The sequence below is a fragment of the Zalophus californianus genome, chromosome 12 (genome assembly GCF_009762305.2).
Source record: "Zalophus californianus isolate mZalCal1 chromosome 12, mZalCal1.pri.v2, whole genome shotgun sequence".
Taxonomy (NCBI): Eukaryota; Metazoa; Chordata; class Mammalia; order Carnivora; family Otariidae; genus Zalophus; species Zalophus californianus.
Genome location: NC_045606.1, coordinates 48,080,081 through 48,107,072, shown reverse-complemented (window position 1 = coordinate 48,107,072; position 26,992 = coordinate 48,080,081). Strand labels below are relative to the sequence as shown.

Below are 26,992 nucleotides of genomic sequence, written 5' to 3'. Positions count from 1 at the left end.
CATTTTTTGTTTTCTTCCCTGCTTACTGTGGTTCAGCCACATTGTGTGTTTCTTACTTTTATCAAGCACTTTCAGATCTACACATACTTTGGGCGTTTATGCTTGTTTTTCTTTCCATCAATCATATCTTCTCCATCTACCTAATTCTTTACTAGCCTCGCTTTTTTATGGTAATCATATTCCAACTTTTACATTACTTCATTGGAGAGCCTTTTCTGACCATCTTACCTCAAATAGCACCCTTATTCAGAAATTCTCTCAGCTTTCTGTTTATACTCTTTATAGCACTATCATAATCTGTATTTATTTATGCATATGTGCCTACATATATATATTTCCTATAGAGATAGGAATGCTATCTCATCACTCTATTTTCAGCATGAGAGGGAATAACACTAGTTGATGAATAATTCTTACAAAAGAAAAATAAACTCCTTTTTTAAAAATTATGTTAGTCACCATACAGTACATCATTAGTTTTTGATGTAGTGTTCCATGATTCATTGTTTGTGCATAATAAACTCTTCTTACAAAAGAATCACAGTGGGTTATATAGGAACATAGATCTAAGAACCAACAAGGAAATGATTTTCACTTTCAAGCATATCAGTTATTATCAAGTATAAAGGATCCAAGTATAACTGAGCATCTCTCTTTTACAACCATCTACCTTGTCTGCTTCTATCTCTTCACCACCACCCAGGCACCAGGGGTATTTTTGCATCAATGCAAAATCTAGCTCAGCAGTACTTCAGCCAAATCTTTGCTATAAAATGACTCATGATCCAGAGTTTTTGTTTGTTTGTTTGTTCTTTTCCCTGGGCTTATTTATCTAGAATTAAAATGTCCATTTATTCAGTACCCATGATCTCCAGCAAGGGGGGCAGGAGGAGAGCAATCTGATTAGAGTGGCTTCCAAATGACCAACAGACTTCACCCTTCCTGGGCATTTCATATCTTTTCAAAAGAAACTTATTGATATAGATATTTTCCCTAATAGGAAAAATATTTGGAGGGGCAATTTTGAGTACCCCTGACTCCCACATGTCTGAGTCTTGAGCTAGAAGAAAAGGATTTAGGAACTTGACATCTTGCATCTGAAAGATTGCCAAGATCTTGCTTAAGGCATACCAACCTACATTAATCCCCAGTGAAAGTATCATGCAAAATTTTATCTTCCTTTTAAATTCAGCATATCTTACCAGCCATCTCTTTCTATAAGTATTATGTTGGTGAGTTTGGTTTATAAAATACATATACTATATTAAATAATCAGACCAGATGCAATATTGGATGCATATTAACATTTTATTCATATGCATTATGCTTGTACAACCTTGGTGTATTTGTGTCAAAATTCCACTGGCAGTGTTTTGCTTTTGATCTGTGAGCTATTAGAAGCCCTGTTACTACAGATGAAAGGAGTTAGAAAGTTCTATATCATAATGCAGTGTGATCAGTAATTCACAGAGCAGGTAATTTGCAATGACTTGCCAAGCCTTTGATTGCACCAGGTTTATGGCTATTAGCAGTTTCCCCTTTCAAATTTGTATGGTTCCATACTTCCTTTTTGACCTCTTTTTCATCATTTATGGTCCAATTTGGTAGTGAAAAAACATAACTGCTTGCTTAGTGCGTGGCTGTCATTCAAACCCCAGTGACTTACTGAGCACTTTGACATTTGTGATGATGAAAAAAACATTAAGCAGGTGTACAGAACACTAACCAGGTTCCTGCAACAATGCTTTATGGGATTCACAACGTACCTCTGGGCTATAAACCGATTCAGACTTGATTTTCTCTATCAATTTAATCTCAGTGTTCAAACTCCCATTCAAAGAAGGAGGAATAGTTTTCACTAAAATTGAAGTTAAATAAAATCCCCAATAATAATGTTAATGTGGGACCTCATAGGAACAATTGGAAGGGCAGCGACGGCTTGCCACTAAAATAATATGAAAGTAGGGCTCACATGTCTACTTTGAAGTCATGCAATTAGGAGTACTACTTGATACCGGACTATATAAAATTTAAGCCCTATAAAATGTCTTTAGTAATGAAAACTTACAGCTAAATGGCATGCTTTAGCCCCTTAGCTGTCTGAATTGTATGTACACCATGTGAAGGAAACATCATATTATTTTGTGGAGGTTTTTCTTTGCACATTTAAAATTGGTCATCTGTTGTACAGGTGTGCAGCATATCTTGGTGTGGGTTAGTCTGCCCTCATGTGCAGTTTGGGTGATGTGGAAACCTGCAAAACTCAACATAGTCCAGGTCCCCAATTAGTGTGTTTGGGGAAGCATTCAAAGTCAGGACCACTGAGCGCAGGGGACGAGTGTCGGTGAGTTCCCAACTTAGTACTGGTTAGACAACTCAGAATCATTCAGGCCCAGAATAATTTTCATTTTAAAGCTGTTAAAATGTCACATGCACATACGGACTCAAACACACCTAATATCAGAAGAAAGATTGTCGTCAAGATCATCCATTTCCTGTCATCATTCCGATATGGAAAGAAATGACTTTTGCAATAATATGGAACAGACAAGCATTGCACTTTGACTTTCTGGATGTTTAACTTTTTCAAAGTCATTTAAAAAATTCTAAACCTAGAATAGGAAGTTTTCAGTTGTTTCATATTTGTAACTGGTGGTTTCTAATAGGAAACATAAAAGTTGCTTCCATTTATATATAATACAGAAATACCTTATTGCCGCGGAAGCCCCTGGAACAATAATTATAAGCAAATTGGGAAGACATGACTGCAGATTCATGCTTACTTGTGGATTATGAAGACTCTTCACGTAGAATAATGCACTTGAAGCTCAAAATCCTATACAAGCAATCCATGCACAAAAGTGACTCATGTATGCCAAGCATTTTGTAAAGTTATGTGTGTCCTTTTCAGCCACAGTCAAACGCATGGAAGGCAACATTAGTTGTTTCTTTGACCATCAAGTAGCCACAGTCATAATATGAAGTAAATTATTAAGTTACAGAATTATAAAATTATATAGTAACATTCATTGCTTGCCTACTAAAATGCAATGATATTGACAGCTTCATCATTACCATCTTGCTATTATAATGCAACATTTTTGTCTTGTTTCAACTGTAACCATTTCGTACTCAATACAATGACCATGAACTCTTGCTCTTCACCTTCCTCCTGGCCAAATGTGTTAGAGAGCAATGATGTGAATGGGCCTAAGAGAGGAAGTTCAATTAAAACACAAGGCAATGGTGATGCGTTATGAGTTTTACAGAGATGGCAAGAAATTTTATATCTGCTGTGTCCCTCAGGTTGGTTGTAATTTCAGTGTAGAGTGGAAATGTTCCTGAGAAATTATTGATCTTGACTTTTACCAGGGCTGCAGTAAAGTAAAGGTAACAAATAATGTCATGCTTGAAGTTGGTGAAAAAATATTTGCAGTCATGGTTGTAAGTTGGGGTCAAACTCAGGAGCACTGAACCCAAATCGAAAAAGCACCCTGACTTTTTCCGATCTCACATAATATTTTTATTTGTTTAGTTTTACTGATGAGATTTTTAGGTTAGTTAACTAGTACTTCCTGCTAGCCTGTCTTGATGTTTTTCCAGGTCTTACCTAAAAACACATGCTTGTTTTGAGTACACGTGCTGACAACTACTTAAATGCATCACTCCTTATTTATTGCAACCTCTGCCTGTGCTTTCATCTTTTCAAAGATTTTGCATGATCCTTTGGTGTAGTTTATTCAGAAAAATGAATAAATTGATGAGGTACAACCTTCCAGGAAATAAAAATAGAAGCATCCCATAAAAAAGTGCAAATATAAACCAAACAGAGGAGAATAGGCAGAAACCATTTACTCACATGTAGAAAACTAGTAGATTGTATTTCTTTAAGAGTTCACTGGACTGTGGCTATGATTATATATTTGCATTATAATGTGAGATCTGAATGAGTTCCTTCCTAAATTGGGAAAACCAAGGAAAATTGTTCCAGTTTATGAAATTACACTTAGCAGGTTTATTTGTTCTCTCTCAACTTGAAACCCACAAGTTTTTATTAAGGCTATGGTTCATATTTCAAATAGCAAGAAATCTTCAGGTTTCTCCCTTTTTTCCCCCCCTCAAAATAAATCTACAAAGCACCTGGATTTAGAAGAACAACATAGATATACTGCCCATTAACTCTGAAAACTAGCAAGCACGTCCATGATAAAAATAAACAGTGTGTACTGTAATCGATGAGGAGGCAACATCCCACATTGTTTATTGATTCATAAGGTTAAGATTAAAGTGAGATTCTTGCCTGTATTTATCAACAGTTTTTTTTTTTTTTTTTTTTTTTTTTTTTAAGCAGTGAGTGAACCTGGAATCCCACAAACCAATCAATAAAGTTTAAAAGCTTCAGTGAATCTAACCCATAACAGGTCCTTGTTTGGAGAACACGCTCAAGAAACATATGTGTCTTTAAGAGGTCTTGAAAGACTTTACACCCATGGACCATTACCATTTCCAAACACCCTGCAGCATTACCAGCCCAACATATGCGGACTGTATATCACCGTGACCCTCTCACTAAAGCTCTTTTGACTGGAGTGCTTTTAATACCCACTTTCTCAGCTGAGCTCAGGAGTGATTTGTTTTACATGCCACATTAATCCTTTCCACATTTTCTGGATGAGGCAACCACAATTCCACTTGTGAGGTGTTTCTAAAACACAGTTATAGGAATAAAGCAGCAGGGTCCCAGACTTGACAACGTCCCTCTAGGCAGCTGACAAAGTGGGCTATCGTGCCTCGGTTTAACTCTTCAAATGAGCATTTGTGCCCAGCCACTAGGGTGGGCCAGTTTTCTAGGCCAGTAGGAGGCCCCATTTATTGAAGGCAATTTACTCTCAATTAAAACGCTGTAGGGATCTTCGTAGATGTGATGCCTGATTGATAATAACGTATATTAGTAAAATTAAAATCAAGAATAAATGGAAAAGAGCCATAGAACTGAAAATATATAAAACACACTTTAGTAAAACCAAAGAAAGTTTATATATCACACCGTGATTGTAGGGAAGGAGGTTTTTTAAAAAAATAAATAAATAAATGGGCAATTAGTGTTCAAAGCACAGCCTTTTATTATGTGGTAATTTTACAGTTTTAACTTTAAAGGCAACTTCCCCACCCCCCAAATGTATTCCAAGACCAGTGAACTTCTGTTGCATGCATCCATGAACTTTTCTACATTTTTAATGTTCACTGAATACAAGTAATGTAGGTTTTCAAAATTTCAAGTTGTCAACAAGGCTAACTGATTGGACCAACCAATTGTTAAAAAAAAAATGTTTTTACATGTCAGCACTTGGCTGATTTTATTAACTTGTTAGTATTATGCTCCCAATTTTATGTGCTAAAATCTAACGGTACAAGTAACTTGAGGCCTAAAATTATGCCTTTATCCAATTCTAATTTATAGTTCTTCCCTCATAAATTTTATTTGCAGCTTCAATGGTCTGAAAGAGCAGTAAATCAGAGTGAGGTGAGTTTTACATAGTTTAGATTGAGTTCCTTATTTTCACTTGAAATTAATGTAATCAGTTCCTTCTGGTGTCATTGTCCTGTTGCTCATAGTGTGTCTCTAAGCAAGAGATCACCTGAGTCAAAGACATTTCTTCTAAGGTACAGGATATCCGTTACACATGTACAGGTGGCGAATCGCTTACATAAACTATGAGATTGATGCAATGTTTATAAAATAGAGTTCTCTAAATGAAGAAATACTCTCCTACTTGTTTCTTGTCTCCAGTTATTTTCCTTACATAATCAGGAAAATGATTCTCAGTTTTCTGAAGCATTCTGGAGGAATGATGTACTATTTCATTATCCCTGTTGGAACCTTAGTTGCCAAACTGTGGCTGACATAATATAGGTGCTCACTAAATATTTGTAAAACGAATGATGGATTCAAACACACCCCTTCACATTCTAAACAGCAATCTAGTTAATAACAATAGTAATAATAATACCCAATGTTTATTTTAACATTGGAATGCCTACCAAAAATGTTAGACATTCCCCAATGATTTTTAAAACAAAATCTGGTCAAGTGAAGAAAAGGACACTGAATTATAATCTCACTCTCTTTTTCTCTGTACACATACTCACACAGGCATACACATATACCACACTTACAAGACAGTCTACTTAAAAAAAGTAATGCATACTCATATGTAGAAAGCAGAATTAATACCTAACAGAGTTGAGTTTAAATGAATTGGCCAACAATTGACAAAGGACTGTGAATTGTTTGATCTATCTTTACTTGAAAATCGATTTTTAAAAATGATATTTAGTTCTTGGACTTCTTATCTCAATATCTAGAATAATCTCAAAATGAGAGGATACTTTCAAGGGAAACAAAAATCCCTAAGTATAAAGTTGATGGTCTTAAACTTTATTTTAAATGCTTTGCTTTTAGTATCTTTAAAGAAAACCTTCTAGATTACTTTCTTTCTCTAAATTTATGTTTAACAGGATCTAGAAATCCTTGGCTAGCTTAGAAGCATAAAAACATTGTTTTTTTACTCTGCTTGGACATTTGCTCATTTGAGTTTGGGTTAATATTTAGTTATATCCACTAAAATTGCCCATTCCTCTTTTGCCATTGGGCATTTTTTCAATCTTAACAAAACCAAGTCCATATTATAGGCCTGCTGGCCAACATTCCAGGTAAATGAATGGTTTTAAAGAAAAATGGTGCTATTTTTCAAAAGCCTGACATTTAAAAAATACAAGTCCAGAATTGAAGCCTTCAATAATTTTTCCATGCCTATATGCTACAAGAAGCAAATGGTTACACAAATGAATACATCTGGGATTATTTTCAAGCTGTTATTCCCCACCAGGGAAAATATTTAGAAATAAGTCTCAGTCTTTGTGCTGGAACTACAAAGAGGCCAGCCATCTTGATGCTTTTCCAGATCGTTTAATGATTTTCCTCATATTGTGTGGTGGCTTTATGGCCCTGTTTCGTATGCCTTCCCATTCACTGTTGGTAACCATTTATGTTGGGTATGTTCCAATTTCCAAATCTGTTTTGTGGCATTTATAGCTTGCAGCTAATAAGGCCATTCAGTATTTTTTATATAAAATATTAAAAAATATACTTTACCATGGAAAGCTAGAGGAAATGATTCAAAATTAAAAAATAGCCCTAAAGGATGGAGTAGCCTTGCCTTAAACTGCTAAGTGAGGGTGAGTGTGGGTGAGTGTGGTTGTAAAGTCGTATTCTGCTTCTAGAGTCCAGGAGATGAAGTATTAGGTGTGTGTGTGTATGTTATGTGTATGTATGTATTATATATGTACATATATAATGCAGTAAGTAAGGAATGGTAGTCCATATATCTTACCTTGCAACCTCTAACTTTATAACAAAGAGCCTCCAACTAATACATATATGTATGTGTCTATCTATATCTATGTATCTACCTGTGTATCTATCTACCTATCTATTTCCTGGTGGTATTTCCATTATTAACTTGAATTTTAGAGTTTTTGAATTTTTAGAGTTTTACCTTCTTTTCCCTTTATGTAAAATGAAAATTATTTAGAGCTTGTAAGATGCATAAATATTATATGTATAGGAAACTAAAATCTCCAAAATTAACTCCAAATTAAACCATAAAAAATTACCATTATCATTAAGGTAGTCTTTTATTCATATATATTTAAGAAAGTCATGTTAATCATGCTTTTAGTGCCTCTTTTCAATCCAATATAAATCAGATATTTAACATATATTTCCTAACTTGAATATATTAGATTCAGTTCATAAATTACTTTGAATTCTTATATTTAAAATATAACTTACTAAAAAATATAAATAAATAAATAAATAAAATGTACCTTACCAAACTAAATTTTTATATTTAATTTTTTCTTTAACTCACAAAAGTAATTAAAGATTTTAATTATGACCAAAGTCTGAAATAAGATAAAATCTTCTGAAAACATAATTAATTCTTTTTTAATATTATCTCCATGAATTTCCGTTTCAGTGTCATAATACCTTATGGGAATCAAGCTTTTCAAAAGAGAATATAAACTCTAATTGTTTAAGAATGTACGTCTAATGCATAAGGTGGAAGGTGGATTGGTTAGTAATGATGTGGCTCATCTGTTTCAACATTCGGATTTTTGCAAAAGAGGAAATTATCAAGTATAACCACAAGAGATGAGGATGGGAAAGTCATGTCATTAAGCACTATTTTTATGTTACTGACTAAGGGGAAAATACCAATTTTAGGATATGGGCATTGATGAAAGTGTTTGTATGACGAAGGTCTACATAGAGATAAGCTAATTTCTGTGAAAATAAGGTGGAAATGTTCCTACCCTTTAACGTCACCTAAATGAGTGGTGTGATTTGTGCAAATAGGCAATATTTGAGCTCTTGGGTATTTATATTTTAATAAGAGTGACACCAAATTAATAAGTACTTACATAGATTAAGTTTCATTTGACTTTTTGCAAAGAAGACAGCATATTTAATTTCACCCAGAAATGCTTCATATTAATACATTGTGTGGACATCTAAAAACCTAGGTAGTTTTGAATTATCAATAATATATTCTTATTTTTTTAATTTTAAGAGTACTAAATAATTATTTGAAAGCATTTATCAATAGGAGAGCAAAAATTTAGAGAATTTCCTTAAGCTCACTTTTAAAATATATCAAAGATTATATATGTATATTAATATACAACATATATATGTTAACAGATTCATATATATCATTTCTGATTTTTTTACCTGTGTATACCAACATGGTATACATTAACAGTTCATATTATTATCATGTAAAAAATATTATTACTTTATAAAACTGGGTAGAATTTTAGGTCCTGTCCTGCAACCTCTCAGTTTTGCTTACTCATCATTCATGGACCACTTTCCCCATCAATGCAAGGAGATATGTTCCAAAGTATGTGTGTGCGTATATATTATATTTTGGGGGATGTGCAGAGGGAGAGGGAGAGAGAGAATCTTAAGAGCCTTAAGCAGCCTCCATGCCTAGTGTGGAACCCAATACTGGGCTGAATCTCACAACCCTGAGATCATGACCTGAGCCAAAACCAAGAGTTGGAGGCTTAACCTACTCAGCCACCCAGGCGCCCCATATGCTCCAATATTTGTAATATTGCACTGTATTCCCTTAATAAATAAGTCATAATTCATTTAGCCAATTCCTTATTGCTAAAATATTTAGGTTGTTTCCAGATTTTAAATATTAGAAACAGTTCTCCAGTGGGCATTCTCTCATAAACAGTTTAGCATACTTGGGTTTATATATAATATATAGTATATATCTAGAGAGAGAAATATGTATGTATACAGTTAGATTTACAATGCTGCTACCAAATTCTTTCCAAAATCTATAATAATTTCCATTGCCAACAAAATTGTCAAGAGGATCACCTATTTTATCACTCCTATACAAACCTGAGCATTAGCACAATTCCTTTTCTTCTTTTCCTTTAAAAAAATAATACAAATAGTATGTGCTTATGTAAAAAAAAAAATCTCCTAGCAATACAGATTATATATAAAATTCAAAGGCAATTTTTACTGTTCTCTCCACTGTTCTTTACCTTCCACTTCCTGCTGCTCACACACCAATCTCACTCCCCTCTCCACTACTATCATCTTTGTGCATTTCTAAAAATCTCAATGTGTTCTTAATATAAATACTACATTCCCTGTGTGGGACTCTGTGATCAGCGTGGAGTCTGCTTATCCTTCTTCCTCTGCTCTTCCCCCTGCAACTTGCTCTCTCTTTTTCTCTCTCTTAAAAATAAATAAATAAATAAATAAAATCTTTAAAAATATGTAAAAGCTACTTGTCATAAATAGGGTCTTATTCTATATTTTATTCTACAACATTCTTATCTTCACCTGCAAATATATCATGCATATCTATTTGATTTTTAATGTCTTCATATTTGTGGGTAGTTTATATGCTAATTTATTTAATTCCTCCCCTTTTGAACAATGTTTATGCTATTTTCAGGTTTTCCTTACTGCAAAAGTTACTCCATATCAACCTCAAACAGAAATCTTTGCCACTTGTGTATTTGTGAAGACTAGATACTTAGAACTGAAACTAGGGATTCAAAAATATGCACAACTGAAATTTTGATAAACACTACCAAGTTGCCTTATTCATCATTTAAAAATATTTGTCAACCATATGGTAATAATATTTCATTGTTTGTATTCATAACTTTTTGCGTTGTTGAGGTGAAGAACCTGATTATATGTTTTTAGGTCATTGGATGTCTTTGACTTTGAAATGTCATTTTGGGAAATTTTGCTAAATTTTCTTTCATGTTGCTCTCTGCTTCATTATGATTTATAGGACTTTTTTTCTCTATTGTAATTATTACCCATTTGGCTATCATATTCTTGTCTTTCTACTCTGTTAAGGGTTTTCCTTTTTTTCCTTATATTTTTCAAATTTTATGTTTTAAAATTTATTAAATATTTTGCTTTGTGTCTTTGAATTTTGCAACATATTTAGAAAAGGCTCTCCACTTCAAAGATGAAAGATATTTATAAATGATTTCTCACAATATGGTTGTTCTTTTTTACATGCATGATACTTTGAAGTCCATTTGGAATTTATTTTGGTGTGAGTAAAGAGGTGTCCAGGTTTATTTTCCACGTTTCCCCCCACCCCCAAATTCTAAGCTATTTTGCTCAATACTACATGATGAATGATCTAGACTATGTAGAAATGCCAACTTTTACATATATTATTTTCCCATGCATATTCACTTCTATTTTTAGATTCCCTCTTTTGTGCCATTGATATGTTTGTTTTCACATCAATATCAAATGTTTCTAATCACTTTAACTTTATAATAAAATTTAAGGACCAGGTCACACTCATTGTTTATATTCAGAGAATTTTCTTCTTAGCTTTATTCACATTTCATTTGAGACCAAAAAGAAATATTTGCTTTCATTGGGAATGTATTGAATTTTCACATTTATTTAGGAAAGATTGCTATTTTTAAATATTTTACAATTTACTATCCTGTAATATATATCCCATTAAAAATCTTTTTTACATCCCTGAGTAAGTTTTATAATCATATTCATGTGGACATTAACTATTACTTTTGAAGTTTCCTTATAGGTATGTTATATTTTTATTGATTTTTGTAAATGGGACATATATTTTATATGTGATACTGTTGGTAAAGGAAAATAATTTATTTTGCAAGTGGCTACCTTATTGGAATTTGTTATAATTTCTAATAATTTGTGCAACAGTTATTTTGCTTTTCTAAAGAAATTATCATATAATCTACAAAAAATTAAAATTTTGTGTCATCCTTTCCTTTTATACATACATATATATATATTTACCAATGTGTTGACTACTTATGGAATAATTATGTAATAGTGGTGAGAACTGATACGCTTATCTTAATTTTAACTGTGATGGTTAATTTTGTGTATCAACCTGACTGTGTTAATGGATACGCAGATAGCTGGCAAACATTATTTCTGGGTGTGTGTCTCACAGTGTTTCTGGAAAAAATTAGCATTTGAATCATAGACTTAGTAAAGAAGATCTTCCCTCAGCAATATAAGCAACAGCAGCCAATGCACTGAAGGCTTGATTAGAACACAAACACAGAGGAAGGCTAAATTCTCTTTCTCATATTGAGCTGGGATGCCCATCTTCTGTGGGCCTTGGACTTTGGAGCTTCTGGTTCTTGGGCCTTTGGACTCTGGGACTTACATCGTTTGCTTATACCTGGTTTTCAGGCCTTTGGCCTTCAACAAAATTATGTCTTTGGCTTTCCTGCTTCTCCAGGTGGTAGACAGCAGATTGTGGAACTTATCAATCTCCATAACCTTGTGAGTCAATTCTTATAATAAATCTTCTCACATATACCTATATATATTCTATTGGTTCTGTTTCTCTAGAGAACCCTAACTAATGTATTAACTTTAGTACTAATTAAACACTGTTTTATTCTAGAGTATGTTCTTCATATTGGTTTATGATACAAAAAAATTTAACTATCCATGTATTTCTGACTTATTAGTGGATATTGAATTTTATCAGATGGTTATCCATTTATTTTGAGATGGATGTACCATTTTCATCATTTAATCTATTAATGTGAGTTTTATTAGCACATTTCCTAATACTAAATATACTTAGTTTTCATGAAAGAAAAGTAAGTATAAATTTTTAAATTGCTGGATTTTCATATGCATTATTTTATTATCTTCATATTGCAAATTAGATTGGAATGTGACATTTTTGTCATATGCTGTTAGTTTGAATAACCCAAGTTAGATTGGAATGAAATTTTCCTTTTTGTATGCTATTTTTTAAAAATGACAATATATACTTATTTTGTGCTTTGATATATTTACATGACAAGAGATTTTGTTTTATTGCTTTTCCTGAGAATTTCTACAAATTTACCAATGAAATTGTGCCTGGCCTCCTTGTGATCTAATTCTTGACATGAGATCATTATGGAGGCTTACATTCCAGGAAGAGCAAGAAGACTCATGTCACAGAAGTATTACTTGGAAGTAAAAAAATGTGGTGTTGGATTACACAAGGTATTGCTTGAATAGTAGATTAAGTGCAAATTATGGACATTTATGCCATGCTAATAATTTTGAACATCATACTGATAGTGTAAAGTCACTTAAAACTTTTAAAATTAGCATGTAACACAGTTAAATCATTCAGTTAGAACAATAACGGACTACACAGGAAGTGAATTGACAGAGAAACATTGGACAGTATCTCAGGACACTGGGTGAGAGATAATGAGGGCACATAGCAGTGCCATAAATGATAGAGAGGAGAGGATGGATTCAAAAGACATGATTGATTGGTGTAAAGGTTAAAGAGAAAGATGAGAGGGACAATAAAGGAACTCAGCTTAAGTGACAGACACAACAGATAACACAAAGCCAGGCACTGTGTTGGGTTGTGGGAAAATGATGTGCCTCTTTCACTTAAGGAGCTCCTCATCTAGTAGCAAGAGAAATACTAGAAGGTGCATTTCTTTAATTTAGTGTGGTAAAGATTTCAGCAATAATTATTCAATCAGAAGTCCTTGGATGGTATTCATTAATTCTGCTTTGTTACTCTTCAGGGGCAAAGGTATGGAACAGCATGGTGTGTGCGAGCCTGGTCAGACTCACTTCCTTAGGGAAGTGAGTGGAGATGTGGCTGGTAAATAGGAAAGGAAGGAAATCGTGTTAAGTTTGTGGGATTCTCAGAAAACACTTGACTCCTTCTCTAAATCTGGGCTAGAAATATGAATATGAGGTCTTGATCTCTTCTCAATTTCACAGTTTTTCAATCTTAAAAAAGTGATGTGTTACTCCCATCCTATGAAAGGTAGCATTTTTAGGAGAATCCTGACAGTACCATGTAATAAACAAAATACAAGTTCTAATTGTGAAATGTATGAATGTTCACAGGGCATGAGGTAAATAAAGGCTCTTTTGTCATTTCAGGTAATGTTTTGCTGCCAGGGAGTTTTGTAGAAAAAAGGAGCTTAAGGGATTTCACGATGACAGATAAAGGATTATGGGTCTGTATATCCTCTTGGGAATAATACATTTTAATTGTTTGGACTTGTGGCCATGGGTGAAGTTATCCACGTAGAAAAATGAATCAGAGAATAAAGAAGTGCTAGTGGACAAAAACTAAGGAAAATTATCATTTAAAGGAAATTCCTCCAAGGAAGAAAGTCCAGAAGGATAAGTCTGAGATGTTAGAGTGGGACATTTAAGAAGGAAATGTCAACCAGATCAAGTATGAGCCAACAACAGCCATGTGGACAAGGAAATACAAGGCACTTATAAACATGTTGATGAAAAAAAAAAAAAAAAAAAACCAAAACAGGATGTTGTAAAAAGCACCCAGGAGGCCGCTTTAGGGTGGGTGGTCAGGAGACCTCTGAGGAGTTTCCCTTGAAGCTGAAGCCTGAATGTCATAAAGGAGCATGTGTGAGAGAGAGAAGTTTGGTCGAGACAGGGGTTCTGAACATTTTTATGTTGTAAATTAGACCTCTGTGGCATTCTGTAGAAGGTTATAGAGTAAAAAATGTTTGTAAATAAATGACATAAAATGTAGAGAACTATAAAGGAAATATTATACCAAATATGTTAAACATGCATTTTTGATGCAGTAATAGATGTACTATTTAATTCTTAAAAACTAAGAAGTAGTGGCAAGTATAATAACTCACAATATTAAATTAATGTATAAAAACAACAGTTCAAGATATATGTGATAACTGTAATATGATAAGAAAATGCCTATGATTTCTATTAATGACAAGTAACAGGTATTACCTGATGCAGCTGTGGAGCATAGTTGAAGGAAATGCTAAATAAAGAGGTAAAAATGTTCCTATCCAAGTTCATACACCAGCAGCCCAAAGCAAAGTTTGCTGATAGTGGATATTTAAATAAGTTTTCTAAGAAATAAGCACAAAACTCACTGTTCTATAACAAAATTCTGAATTCTGTAGCTATTATCCTTAGCACTTAAGGACAAATAATGTTCCAATACATCTTCTGGGTGGCAGAAGACTACCAGTTTTTAGTGGGGCTCAAAGCAGGAAAGGGCGTAATATGGTGTAAGTACAATGCCACTTGAGCCATATTGTACTGTGATGCCAGAAGTATCTGTGTTGGGAGAATGAAAACATTGCCCCTATGGTACTATAAGACGAGAGGTATCACTGGTGGGAATATTAATACATAGACCCCTGGGTTTCTGGAAGAAGGACATATCATTTATTGCAATGAACTTCATACCTATTGAAAGTCAGCTCCTGGTATGCAACTGGGCCCTGGTAGGAAAGGAGCTTCTGGCCCTGTGAGATCCAGTGATCAAGCAGTCGGAGAACTATGTCCTCTCAGGTTATTTAGGTAATATGATCAGAGGGACCCACCAGTCATAAGATGGAAATGATAAATCCAGAGTCAGGTGTAAGCAGGGACAATAAATTCCTCCCCCAACCCGTGTTATCTACCACTCTTGTACCAGCATATCTCCCCCAAGTCACACCTATGGCAGTGTTGAAGGTCGTTTATAACAGCTGATGGAGGAGAATGTCCCTTAGTAATGGGTTCACTAAGGTGTTGGTATGTTCTCTTGGCATTAGCTGAAAATGAATGGCTGAATCACAACTCCAAGCAGAGGTTTCCCTGAAAGGCAGTGGTACAGGAAAACTCTCCCAATAAGTTGAGCTAAAAGTGTTGTATTTGGCATTCACTTTGTGTGGAAAGAGAAATACCTCAAGGTCCCATGCACCCATAGACAGTGGCAATAGCACAGATGGTTGGTCAGGGACATAGGAAAGAAAGAATGGAAAATTGAGGACAAGGAGATCTGGAGAAGTGACATGTATTTGGACCTATGAAACAAGCACAAAATGTGCAGACCTTTGATTCATATGTCAATATCTATCAGAGAACACACACACGGTCCACAGAAGAGATACTAACCAACCAAACTGATACATTGACTTGACTGGTAGACATCACCCAGGCTTCATCATAATCCACCCTTGTGCTGGCACAGTGAACAATGAAGAATGTTGTCATGAAGGCTATGCATGGGCTCTGCATCATGGGCTCCCACTTACCAGTGCTAATCTAATGACTGTCTCTGCTGAATGACTGTCCACATTGTCAGCAAAGAGATCAATCTTGGACCCTGGTACACCACTGTCCCTTGAAGAATCCAGTCAGCTTCTTGGCTGACTACATTGGATCCTTCCACTCTGAAAGGAGCAGCAATTCATCTTGACTATAATTGACACATATTCTTGGTATGGGATTAACTTTCATGCCAGCAGGATGTCTCTGGACCCACTATCTGAGGACTTAGAGAGTGTTTTATTCACAAATAATACCAAATAATTTTGATAATTGTATCAAAGGATGTGTGACAGTTGGAAAATGACCAAGAGATTGATTGGTTCTTTTCCATATAAGACTGCACAGAAGCCACTAGCCTGGGAGCACATCATCTTGGCCTTCTAAAGATACAGCTGAGTCACAAGTTTGAAATTATATCCTACAAGGATCCCCCTCCAGGACTGATTATTCTCAGGATGGAGTGTATACTCTAAAACCATTATCGTAGGTTTTTGTCTTCAAGGAGAATAAATACATGGATCTGGGATCCAAGTAGTCGAAGTAAGAATATTCTCAGTTACCATCACTCCTGGAACATACTTGGGGTCCTTGTGCTTCTCATTGCCACAAATTTAGGCTCTGTGAATTGAGAGATTCTGGTTTCAAAGAAGAATTCTTCCATCATTGTACACAGTAATAGTCCCATTGAATTCTATGGGACAGCTATCAATCAGTTACTTCAGGCTCCTTATGCCAGAGACCATGAGCAAAGCAAATGAGTCAACGATACTGGTAGGAATAATTGACATCAATCTTTAAGAAAAGATAGGACTTACACAATTCACGGAGCTCACCATAGCACATACCCTCCCCAAGCTGTGAATTGTGTAAGACTGTTGAATCACAGACCTGTACCTCTGAAACAAAAAATACATTATATGTTAAAAAAAAAAAAAGAGAGAAGAAGATAGTAGGAAGGGCAAAATGAAGGGGTTGGGAATCGGAGGGGGAGAGGAACCATGAGAGACTATGGACTCTGAGAAACAAACTGAGGGTTCTAGAGGGCAGGGGGTGGGGGGATGGGTTAGCCCGGTGATGGGTATTAAAGAGGGCACGTATAGGCAAACAGTGAATCATGGAACACTGCATCATAAACTAATGATGCAATGTATGGTGATTAACATAACATAATAAAATTAAAAAATAATTTTATAAAAAAAAGAAAAGATAGGATTTCTGCTTCATGAAGAATCAGAATGTTAGGTTTATTCTGGGCTTATTCGTTAAGTCCTCTTTTAGAGAGTAATTAATACTCTTATCCCTTCCTCTACCGCCTGTTTTAGGTGCCCCTCCACCCTCAACTAGTAGCTCTCTTAGTCTAGGTTGCTTTCCTCGTGGGATGATCCAGACCCTTATCCCTGTGGGGTTTGAGGGGAGGAAATTTTGCCCTGTGATTTAGGAAGATGGATGTTTTGCAGAGAGTGAATCATGTAGGTATGAGAATAACATAAACACCCGGAACAATCTCTGGGTGAAATGGGAATTCCTATGAAGATAGCTCCAGCTAATATGTTTGTAATGGCATTTATTAATAAAGTTAAGCCATTTCATTTTTCCTGGTAATCACTGGCAGAAAGTAACAGAGAAAGTAACTGGTTGGAATAAGCCAGAGATAGAAATTGACCCTCTAAAAGTACAACACAAAGATATTCAAAGGGCAAGGAATTTGAGGGTAGTATTAAGACAAATCATGGAGCCCAGTTTAAGTAGGGAAGAAAATAAATATAGATTGGCAATGAATGTGTGAGAGAAAGAGATCAAGGAACTAAAAATCTAAAAAGTGGCGTGAGTTATATGAGACTGAGAAGAGAATTAAAAATTGTCATCAGAAAATGAAAGGAGATAAAATAGAATATTTATGCAACAAATAATGGACAAAATTGATGACAGAAATGATCTTAGAGGTATTAATAAAATATGTAATGTGACTTACCTATGTTGGTTTTCAATGGTAAGATAAAGAAGGTAAATTGCCTTGTGGTATTGATATTAGAAGTAATTTTGTTTCTTTTTTTAAAAGATTTTATTTATTTATTTGTCAGAGAGAGAGAGAGCACAAGCAGGTGGAGGGGCAGAGGCAGAGGGAGAAGCAGGCTCCCCACTGAGCAAGGAGCTGGATGCCAGACTCCATCCCAGGACATTAGGATCATGACCTGAGCTGAAGGCAGACGCTTAACTGATTGAACCACCCAGGCGTCCCAGAAGTAATTTTGGTTCACACTACTTTGTGTAGGCACATTCTGCATGGAGCACTGGGTGTTATACACAAACAATGAGCACTACATCAAAAACTAATGATGTATGGTGATTAACATTAACATAATAAAAAAAAGTCTAAATTAGATAAATTCATTAGGAAAAGAATGCAGTTTTGTTCTTCCATACACTTTGTTTCAATCAAGGGAAGATGAGAAGATCTTAATAATAAACCATATACCGGAGTTTTACTGACAATAACAAAAATTTTTAAATTATCACACTGGGTTCTTCATGATAGGATGTATAAAGTGGTTTCCTTAATCTGAAATAGATTCTCAGCTTTAATCAAGGGAGATCAGTTACTTTCCCTAGAGTTTGTCTCCACATAATATGGATACAGTTATTGAAATACATCATGTAATAGTCTACACAACTGTCAAGTGACAGCTTAAAAATAGTTTTTATATTTCTGACTAACCATAAGATATAAGGATATAATCTTTATTTCAGATCCATGTCATAAATTAAATGAAGTTATGGGGAGTATCCTAAAGAAGTGTTTGGATTTTTTCCGGGTCACAGGTAAACATCACGATTTTATACACTGATTTGTGTTTTTTATAGCAAAGTCTCTGTTTTTTTAAATTGAGGTATAATTGATGTACGTTATGTTAGTTTCAGGTGTGCATAATGATTTCATATTTGTATATTTTTAAATGATCACAATAAGTTTAGTTAACATCCATCACCACACATAGTTACAAAATATTTTTTTTCTTGGGATGAGAACTTTTAAGGTTTACTCTCTTACTAGCTTTCAAACAGGCAATATCCTGTTATTAACTGCAGTTGCCATGCTTTACATTACAGATTTTATAATTGGAAGTTTGTACCTGTTGATTTCCTTCACCCATTTCATCCACCCCCACCCCCACCTTTGGCAACCACCAGTCCCTTCCCAGTATCTATGGCAAAGTCTCTACTTTCATAGATTTTAACAAGCAGTATCCATCTGCTTGTCATGACTTTTATTTTTTAAGATTTTATTTTTAAGTAATTTCTACACCCATTGTGGGGCTTGAACTTAACAACCCTGAGATCAAGAGTGGCACGCTCTACTGACTGAACCAGTCTTTTTATCCGATGACATCATCTCATACTTGTATCAATCTAAGCACATCCTTACCACCAGGGAAATTTAATAGGCCAGTCTACACATCCCCTTGGTATATAATCCCAAGAATGTATTACAGGCTTTGAGGTTTGTGCTTCCTATTCTTAAATACATTGGCACTCAAAGCTGCTTAAACAAGTATCAACAAAGGTGCCTGTCTTCTTTGAAGTTATTTTCTGCGGAAATCACAGTCACTGACCAAATGATTTTGAAAGATTAAATTGTGCTTATTTTATGGCATTCTAAAACAGCAGGGTTAAATACTTGGCCAGCTGCCAGCCACTCAGCACCCACAGTTTCATGTTTGGCTGCCAGATATATCCACATGAATTATTCTGGAACAGAAATGTGCAATGGCGCCATTCTGGAGGGCAGAAGTTAGTTTTTGAGTTTAATGCTTTGATGAATGGATAATTCATGTATTATCCATCTTTATATGCATAAAACGTGCTTTTCAAAATTTGATTGGATTTTGGTTGCCGGAGGAAGTTTTATGCTTTCTCTTGGAGGGAAGATATCCCCTGCACTGGTTGATTTTCCTATTTCTCTGTTCCAGAAGAATGTGGGATCCCTTTCTCTAAGTCTATCAAAATCAGGATGTGTACTAAGCCATTTTATTTATAAGAAAAGCTATATGTATATATATAGAACACACTTAAAATATTAATGTAATATGTGAAAATTATAAAGGAATCCAGTGATTATGCTTGCCTAATTTATTCTATGTTAATTTACACTGGAAGCATTTTTTTCTCTAAATTCTGCCATAGTCATCAGGCTGAGGTGTGGCTGTACATTCGTATCAGACATTTTGAAGGCAGGATGAAGCAGTTTCACAGGGCATGTGGATCTCTGTATGGGGGCCTACAAAGAAGAATCATAGCCTCACACTCAAAGCCCACAGTCTAAAGACACATAGGTAAAACTTCATCAATAATACGAATGATTTAAAAATATAAGCAGTATAAAAAATAAAATAAAAAAATACAAGAAGTATAATAACAAGATGCCTAAAGCAAGTATATACTCAGGGAAATAATAAATGGTTGCAGAAAAGCAAAGCTGGGAGTTTTCAGACAAGAGGAGCCACTGTATGTAAAAAAAAAAAAAAAATATTGAGCACTTTTTTGGAGAAGGTAGGTCTTGACATGAGCTTAGAGAATACTGGAAGTTTCTCCAGGTGTAGAAGAAGAGCCATATCCAAGTGAAGTACTTTCCATACAGAGAGATGGGGATCTGTAGGTTGCATAGAGGGCATCACGAGTGATTGCCTACATGGATTGAGTTATTTTGTTGTTTTGCTTGTTTGTTTTCTTTAAGAGATGTCTCAGGACTTGCCTTGGCAGTGCAATCACCAATGCAGACAATGGAGGAGAAATTACTGGATCGGGGAGAGATTAGAGAGTAGTTTAGTGAGTGATAAAGTCAATTTTAGTTTGAATTCAAAGAAACCAAACAAAAATTAACGGGAAATAATTACAACATGTGTTCCATGACCTCCTAGAATGCGTTGCATTGAAAAGGTAAGATAAAATATCTTGCATATTTTGGCTCAGTTAGTACTAAAATTTTTTGATAAACTTTTCATTTTTTAAAATAATTTTTTCTGGCAATATTTAGTTTAAATATTAAATAGCTTTTGTTCTCCCTAGAAATTTTCTCTTCTCTTCATTCTAAGCAAATAGCTGACTTTGTTAATCTTTTTCTTGGAGGTCTTTGCAGGGCAGAAAATAGAAGCTGCATGATGTAGACTTCTTCTAGAATCAGTGAAGGTACGTTGTTGGGGTTCTGTGGAGGCAGAAGACAGGGGTATGCCTTTGAAAAGCAGAAAAATTTTTTTTCTATGACCCAAGGAAAGGATAAAGATCCGTAGGTCACACAAGCCTCTGGAACTTTGCTGAGAAGCAGATTCTCATCTTTTTCAAACATGCCTAAAAGGAGGACTAGGGCTCCTGAAAGCAAAAGATATCAGACCTCCCTAGGGCAGCCAGTCTCAGTTGCCAACAAGTGACCAGAGAGATTTCCCATTTCTTAACATTTGGGACCTTTGTACTACTCTGGGCAGGGGACTACCAGAAAAACTGAGGTGATATCTTTCACCATCCTTACGGGATGGGAACTCAATTTTGAAATTAGTTTGATTAAATAAAAAACAGAAATACAGTATTCTTGTATCATCTATCGATGAAAACTGGTGAGTTGGAGAATTAAAGTTCCAAAATTGTAGATTTTTTCCAGTTCTTTCTTCTACTTATCCACAAACATAGTATACCTTTCCAAATTTCTTTCAGTCTTGGAATTTGTGTTCTAATACTTGGCTACATCAAGGACTGAGTGGTGGAATAGCTCAAACGTGTTACTAGTCGTAGCAACATTTTTGATGTTATGTCAGTTCCCATCATTTTTTCACACTATGAATGAGGTAAGTGCAGAACAATTTCCCAAAGGGAATTCTTGCTCAAGTTCTGAGTAGCATGGTCTTGCAGAAGAATAGTTGAACATTTCTGGTATTGGATCTGATGTCACATGTGATGACAGCAACAACAGTTCTCTTTCTGAGCAGAAAACACTTGGTGAGATACTACTTTTATCCTTTGACCAAAGTACTCAAGATTCTTCTCTCCCCAGTGGCTTCTGATCATTCACATTTAAAACATTTAAAAAAAAAAAACAAAAAAAGAAATAAAAACATTTTTAATTAACATGGGCTGCATTATGTTTATGCTAGGCCATCTCAAATCATTTTTAAAGACAGCTGAAATATAAGCTATAAAGTCAATAATAACAAAACCATGGAAGATGGTGTTTTTCCTTATATAAAAATGTTCATTAATTTTTTTCTTTTAAATTGAAAGTCTCATGGAATCACTGTCCTCATTTTATAAATCATTCACTGCCTTTTCCAATTATTCTACAGTATTACTAAATGGCTAATAAAATGTGTATTACATTATAATTGAAATCTTAACTGCATTGGGAAAATGTAAATGTATCGTATTGTGTGAAGCAATGTTAAAATCTTGCCATAAATAGTCCCAGTCAAGCTTGAAAAACTGTTATTAGTATTTCATTTATTAATGTCTAAGTAATATGCATTTTTGATAGCTTGGCTAAGCCTCATTCCTGTCAACATTTGCCATTTACTTTTACTTTCCTCCCAATTATTTTTGACATTTTGTTTTCCATTTAACAAATAAGCAAGCTTCCATTCCTGGGGATGTTACTTAATAGATACCACATGTACAAGGCCATAAGTAAACACCATTTACTGGAAAACAGGTTAATAACTCAGTGCAAATATTTTGCTATAGTTCTGTATCATGCAAATAAGAGTAAACTCTTGTAGCAATTATCTGAATTCACCAAAAATACAACAGAGAGTATCTTGCCTCAGGTGGGGATTAACACAAACTTAAATTTGTACTAATCTCCCTCTGAGGAAGGAAGCATTAGCAAATGCTCTATGGCAGCTACTCATTCTACTCTACAGCCAAATGCCACCAACAGGAGGGAATACTTAGGAGACCAATTTGAATTAACACGTTTGGAAAGTTAGTGAAAGTATAAATACATATGTTAGAGAGCAAAGAAAAGAAACGAGGAAAGAAAAAAGGGAAAAAAGGACCTATATATACAATTCTTACTTGGAGTCACACTTTTCTTTTTAAAATTTCCCCGACAGCTCCATTTCTAGAAATACTGTCCAGGTCCATACTCTAGATGCGATTCTCTACAATGAGAGCTTATTGATATATCAATAAAAAAAATCTGAACTTTTGTGTGATGCAGGTTAATAAACAAAATGTGATTACTTTCCCTAAAGAAATTCAAGAATGCTCTGGGGACTGATACAAAATAAAAATGGTAATAGTCTCTTTGCTGTCCCAAAGAGACTATTAGTCCCAAAGAGACTAATACCATTTTATTAGCTGAAAAGAAGGCAAAGAAGGAAGCTATCACATGCCCCCATTTAGTATGAAAGGATCCACTTTTGGACTAGGAAAGGAAGGTTAGGGAAGGGAAATTGTAAAGAATTATAAAGAGAGCAGGGAAAGCTTCAGTTAGTCATGTGTATAAAGAGGGTATTAGAAGATTGGTTTTATCAGACCAAGAGATCCATGTTACTTATAGTAACTTTAAAAGTTAGAAAACATGTTACATGACAATAAGCCCCTGAAAAGAAATATTTTTTTGTTGTTGTTATAGGTTCATCTCTTTATGGGATTTTAGAAGAACATTGGTTGTAAAGTTTATTTCCTTGGGTAGTTTTATAATTTGTTTAATTTATATGCTCTTCATATATAACAGACCCTAAGCACTGGTATATGGCAGGTATTGAACTAGGTGCTGGGGATTTTCATGCAATTCCTGCCTTCATGGATTTTATAATATCTGATACTTGTGTAACAATTTATATTTGAAGAATGTTTTCACTTACTTTTTAATTGTTGCGTTATTCCATTTTCCTATGTTTTCTTTGGGCAACATGACCTTGGTATTCATGGTGATGAATTTTGTTAAAAGGAGGGTGATTTTTTAAATATGAGGAATTATATTACAAATAATATACTGATTGTCTTAGCTTGTGTTGCCATAAGAAAATAGTATGAACTGGGTGGATTAAACAACAGAAGTTTCTTTTCTCATAGTATGGGAGGCTGGAAGTCTGAGATAAAGGTGCCAGCAGGGTAGAGTTCTGGTGAGAGCTGTCTTCCTGGACAACAGATGGCTGCATTCTGGGTGTATTCACACATGGAGGAGAGACAGTGAGCAAGTTTTCTGATGTCTCTTCTCCTAAGGGCACTAAGTCCATCATGAGGGTCCCACCCTTATGACCTCATCTGGACCTAATTACCTCCTAAAGGCTCCATCTCCAGATATCATCGTATTGAGTTGAGGACTTCAATATATGAATTTTGGGAGGACACAGTTCAGTCTATACCATTGACTCACATGCCACATTTGAAAAATGTAGGGTTTTTTTTCCTCCCATATTTGCTTCAGAATATTTCAAATAACAAGTTTATAATTGAACCTCTCTCCAATCCTATCACTTTGCCTATTCAAAAATAACCCTGTCCTTGCATTTTGTGTATCTTTTTTGTCTAGGTTTTAATAGTTTACTACTTATTTATATGTCTATAAACAATATTTATTGTGATGTGTACTTTCATATATTACATAAAATGGTATCATAGTTCATAACTCATTCTTTATTATGTGTTTTATTCTTAGTATTTTCAAGATTCCTTGATATGTATGTACATACTGTATGCCTATATTTGAGTATATAATATATATATACATAAAAATTATAATATATAATAAAATATCGAGGAATCTTGAAAATCAGTGCCCAACATATGATGCTATTTCTTTCATATCCAGGACTCATAGGTCCAGGAATCTAGGGGTGGAAATAGAAGCAGCTCCGCTTACTATTGCCTGTAGTAATCCACTAGCAAACATTTTCTTCCCTGCCCTCACCATTTTATGTTTTGCTGGTCTAGGGGGTCTTAGTTTCCATGGAAGGAGTGCTTCCATCAGAAGACACAGCATGATTGCATTGAACTGGAAGTTAAGACTGCTGCCTGGCCACTTTAGGCTCCTCATGCCTGTAAATTAATAGGCAAAGCAGGGAGTTACTCTACTGGTGGGGGTAATTGATCAAGACTTCCCGGAGGAAATTGGATGGCTTCAAAACACGAAAGTAAGGAAGAGAGTGTCTGAAATATGGATGTTCTCTTAGGCATCTCCTACTACTACGAAGCTCTGTGATTTAAACTACAACACCACAATTCAGGTGGGACTACTGATGGCCTAGAACCTTCATAAATGGGTGTTTGGGTCATTGTACCAAGTAAAGAAGCATGATCCTCTGAGCTGCTTTCTGGGGTCTAAGAGAATATGGAATAGGATAAAGGGAATAGGTAGTTAGAAATACCAGCCACAAACAGGTGATCTGTTGCAGAAATTATAATTGTTATGACCATTTCTTCCTTATTTTATTACGGATATATTTGTGTATGTCTCTGTGTGTGTATACATATTATTTTTTCTTTCTATATAAGATTATTAACTTCACATCATAGTATTTAAGGTTTGTTAGCTTTACATCATAGTATTTAAGTTATGGAATACCAAGGGAAGAGTGATTATCACCCAAGGATTTTGCATCATCCTCTGGTAAAAGAATTAAGTGGATTTTGGGTTGCACACAGGATAGTTGTATCATATTAGGCAGAAGTATGACTTGATAATGTCTTTAGAGATTAAATATGGTTTAAGGAGATGTGTAGGGGTGCCAAGTTCACAACAAGAGGTAGCCTGTGATGGTTAATTTTATGTGGAAACTTGGCTAGTCTATGTTGCCTAGTTATTTATTCAATAACAGTCAAGATGTTGTGAAGCTATTTTAAAAATTTGATTAATGTTTAACTCATTAGACTTTGAGTAAAGCAGATTGCCTCCCATAATATGAGAGGACCACATTCAGTAAGTTGAAGACCTTAAGAGCAAAGATGGAAGTTTCCCCCAAAAGAAACAACTCTGCCTCCAGATTGCGGTATAGAAACTCTGCCTGCTGGCTGGCCCTGAAGATTTCAGACTCAAGAATACAATATCAATTCCAACCTGAATTTCCAGCCTGTTACTCTACAGATTTCATAGTTGCCTGTCCCTACAGTTGCATACCCCATTTTCTTAAAATAAATCTGTTTGTTTCTCTTTCTATTCTACTGATTTTGTTTTTTTCTCAAGAACCCTAGGACAACCTTCTGTCCAGTGGCCCTGCTGTACTCACTTATTCTAATAACTTACATGTAGGTTTTCTTGGATTTTCTGACTGTAAGAGTAACAGTTCTGTTTCTTTCAATGCCATGTACATTTTATTTCCCTTTTTGTCTTATTGTAATGGCTCAGGAACCCAATAAAATATTGAATATTGTACTGATAACAGGACATTAGTGAGAAAAACTTTTAATATTTATAATTTTATATTTTGCTATGGATTTCTGTAGCTACACTTTAGAAAGAAGGTTTTTTGTTTGTTTTAGAAGGAAGTTTTTTAAACTCAATTTTAGAACAGTTTTCTAAGTAATGGATTTTGGAGTTTGCCTAATTCTTTTCCTGAATAATAGTATTTTTTATTTATTCTATTAATGTAATTAAATCCATGGATTGGTTTTCAAATGTTGAATTAACCTAGCATTACTGGGATAATTCCTTCCTGATTGGAATATTATTTTTATTTTTTTGCTGGATTTGGTTTGGACAGCTTTAAAATTTTTACATTGTGGTTTATATTATTTTTAGTCCTTGCTTTATAGCTCAGTATATGATTATTATTTGTAAAATATTCTACATTATTCTCTATTTTTCCTTGAATTTTTGTTAATTTTTGTTTCATAAAATTGAGGCTACAAAACAAGATATTTAGATTTGTTATATCTTTCTGGCCATTTGAAACTTTTATCACCATGAAAATTTTCTTTTTATTGCTACTAATGCTTTCAGTCTTATAATACATTTTGTTATTAATCACTACGGTTGCTCTGTTGTTTCTGCTTTTCCCATTTTTCTGTTCTTTACTTTTAGTTATTTTCCTTAGTTCTTAGGTATATTTCTTGCAACACACATAGAGTTGTGCTGTTGATAAATTCAGTATGAAACTCTTTGACTTTAATAAGGAATTTAATATATTAACATTTACTGTGACTGACATATTTGTGTTTAAAGCTACATTTTACTGTTTTCTTATACTATTTTCCATATTTTGTATATACATATTTGCCCAACTTTCTACCTTCTTTTGGTTTGATTTTTTTTTATTATTTAATCTCAGTAGCTCAAAGAATATAACTGATTAC

At 34.5% G+C, this 26,992-nt stretch overlaps 1 long non-coding RNA gene across 1 annotated transcript in view; it reads left to right on the top strand.

Moving 5' to 3' along the window:
* LOC113911466 overlaps window positions 1-26,992 on the top strand; it is a 65,126-nt gene that overhangs the window by 30,239 nt on the left and 7,895 nt on the right. Inside the window, exons 3-8 of the long non-coding RNA XR_003516476.2 lie at window positions 11,874-11,917; window positions 12,481-12,640; window positions 13,553-13,629; window positions 18,461-18,532; window positions 20,445-20,647; window positions 20,837-20,896. This is a non-coding gene — a long non-coding RNA (uncharacterized LOC113911466). The remainder of the gene's footprint in view (window positions 1-11,873; window positions 11,918-12,480; window positions 12,641-13,552; window positions 13,630-18,460; window positions 18,533-20,444; window positions 20,648-20,836; window positions 20,897-26,992) is intronic.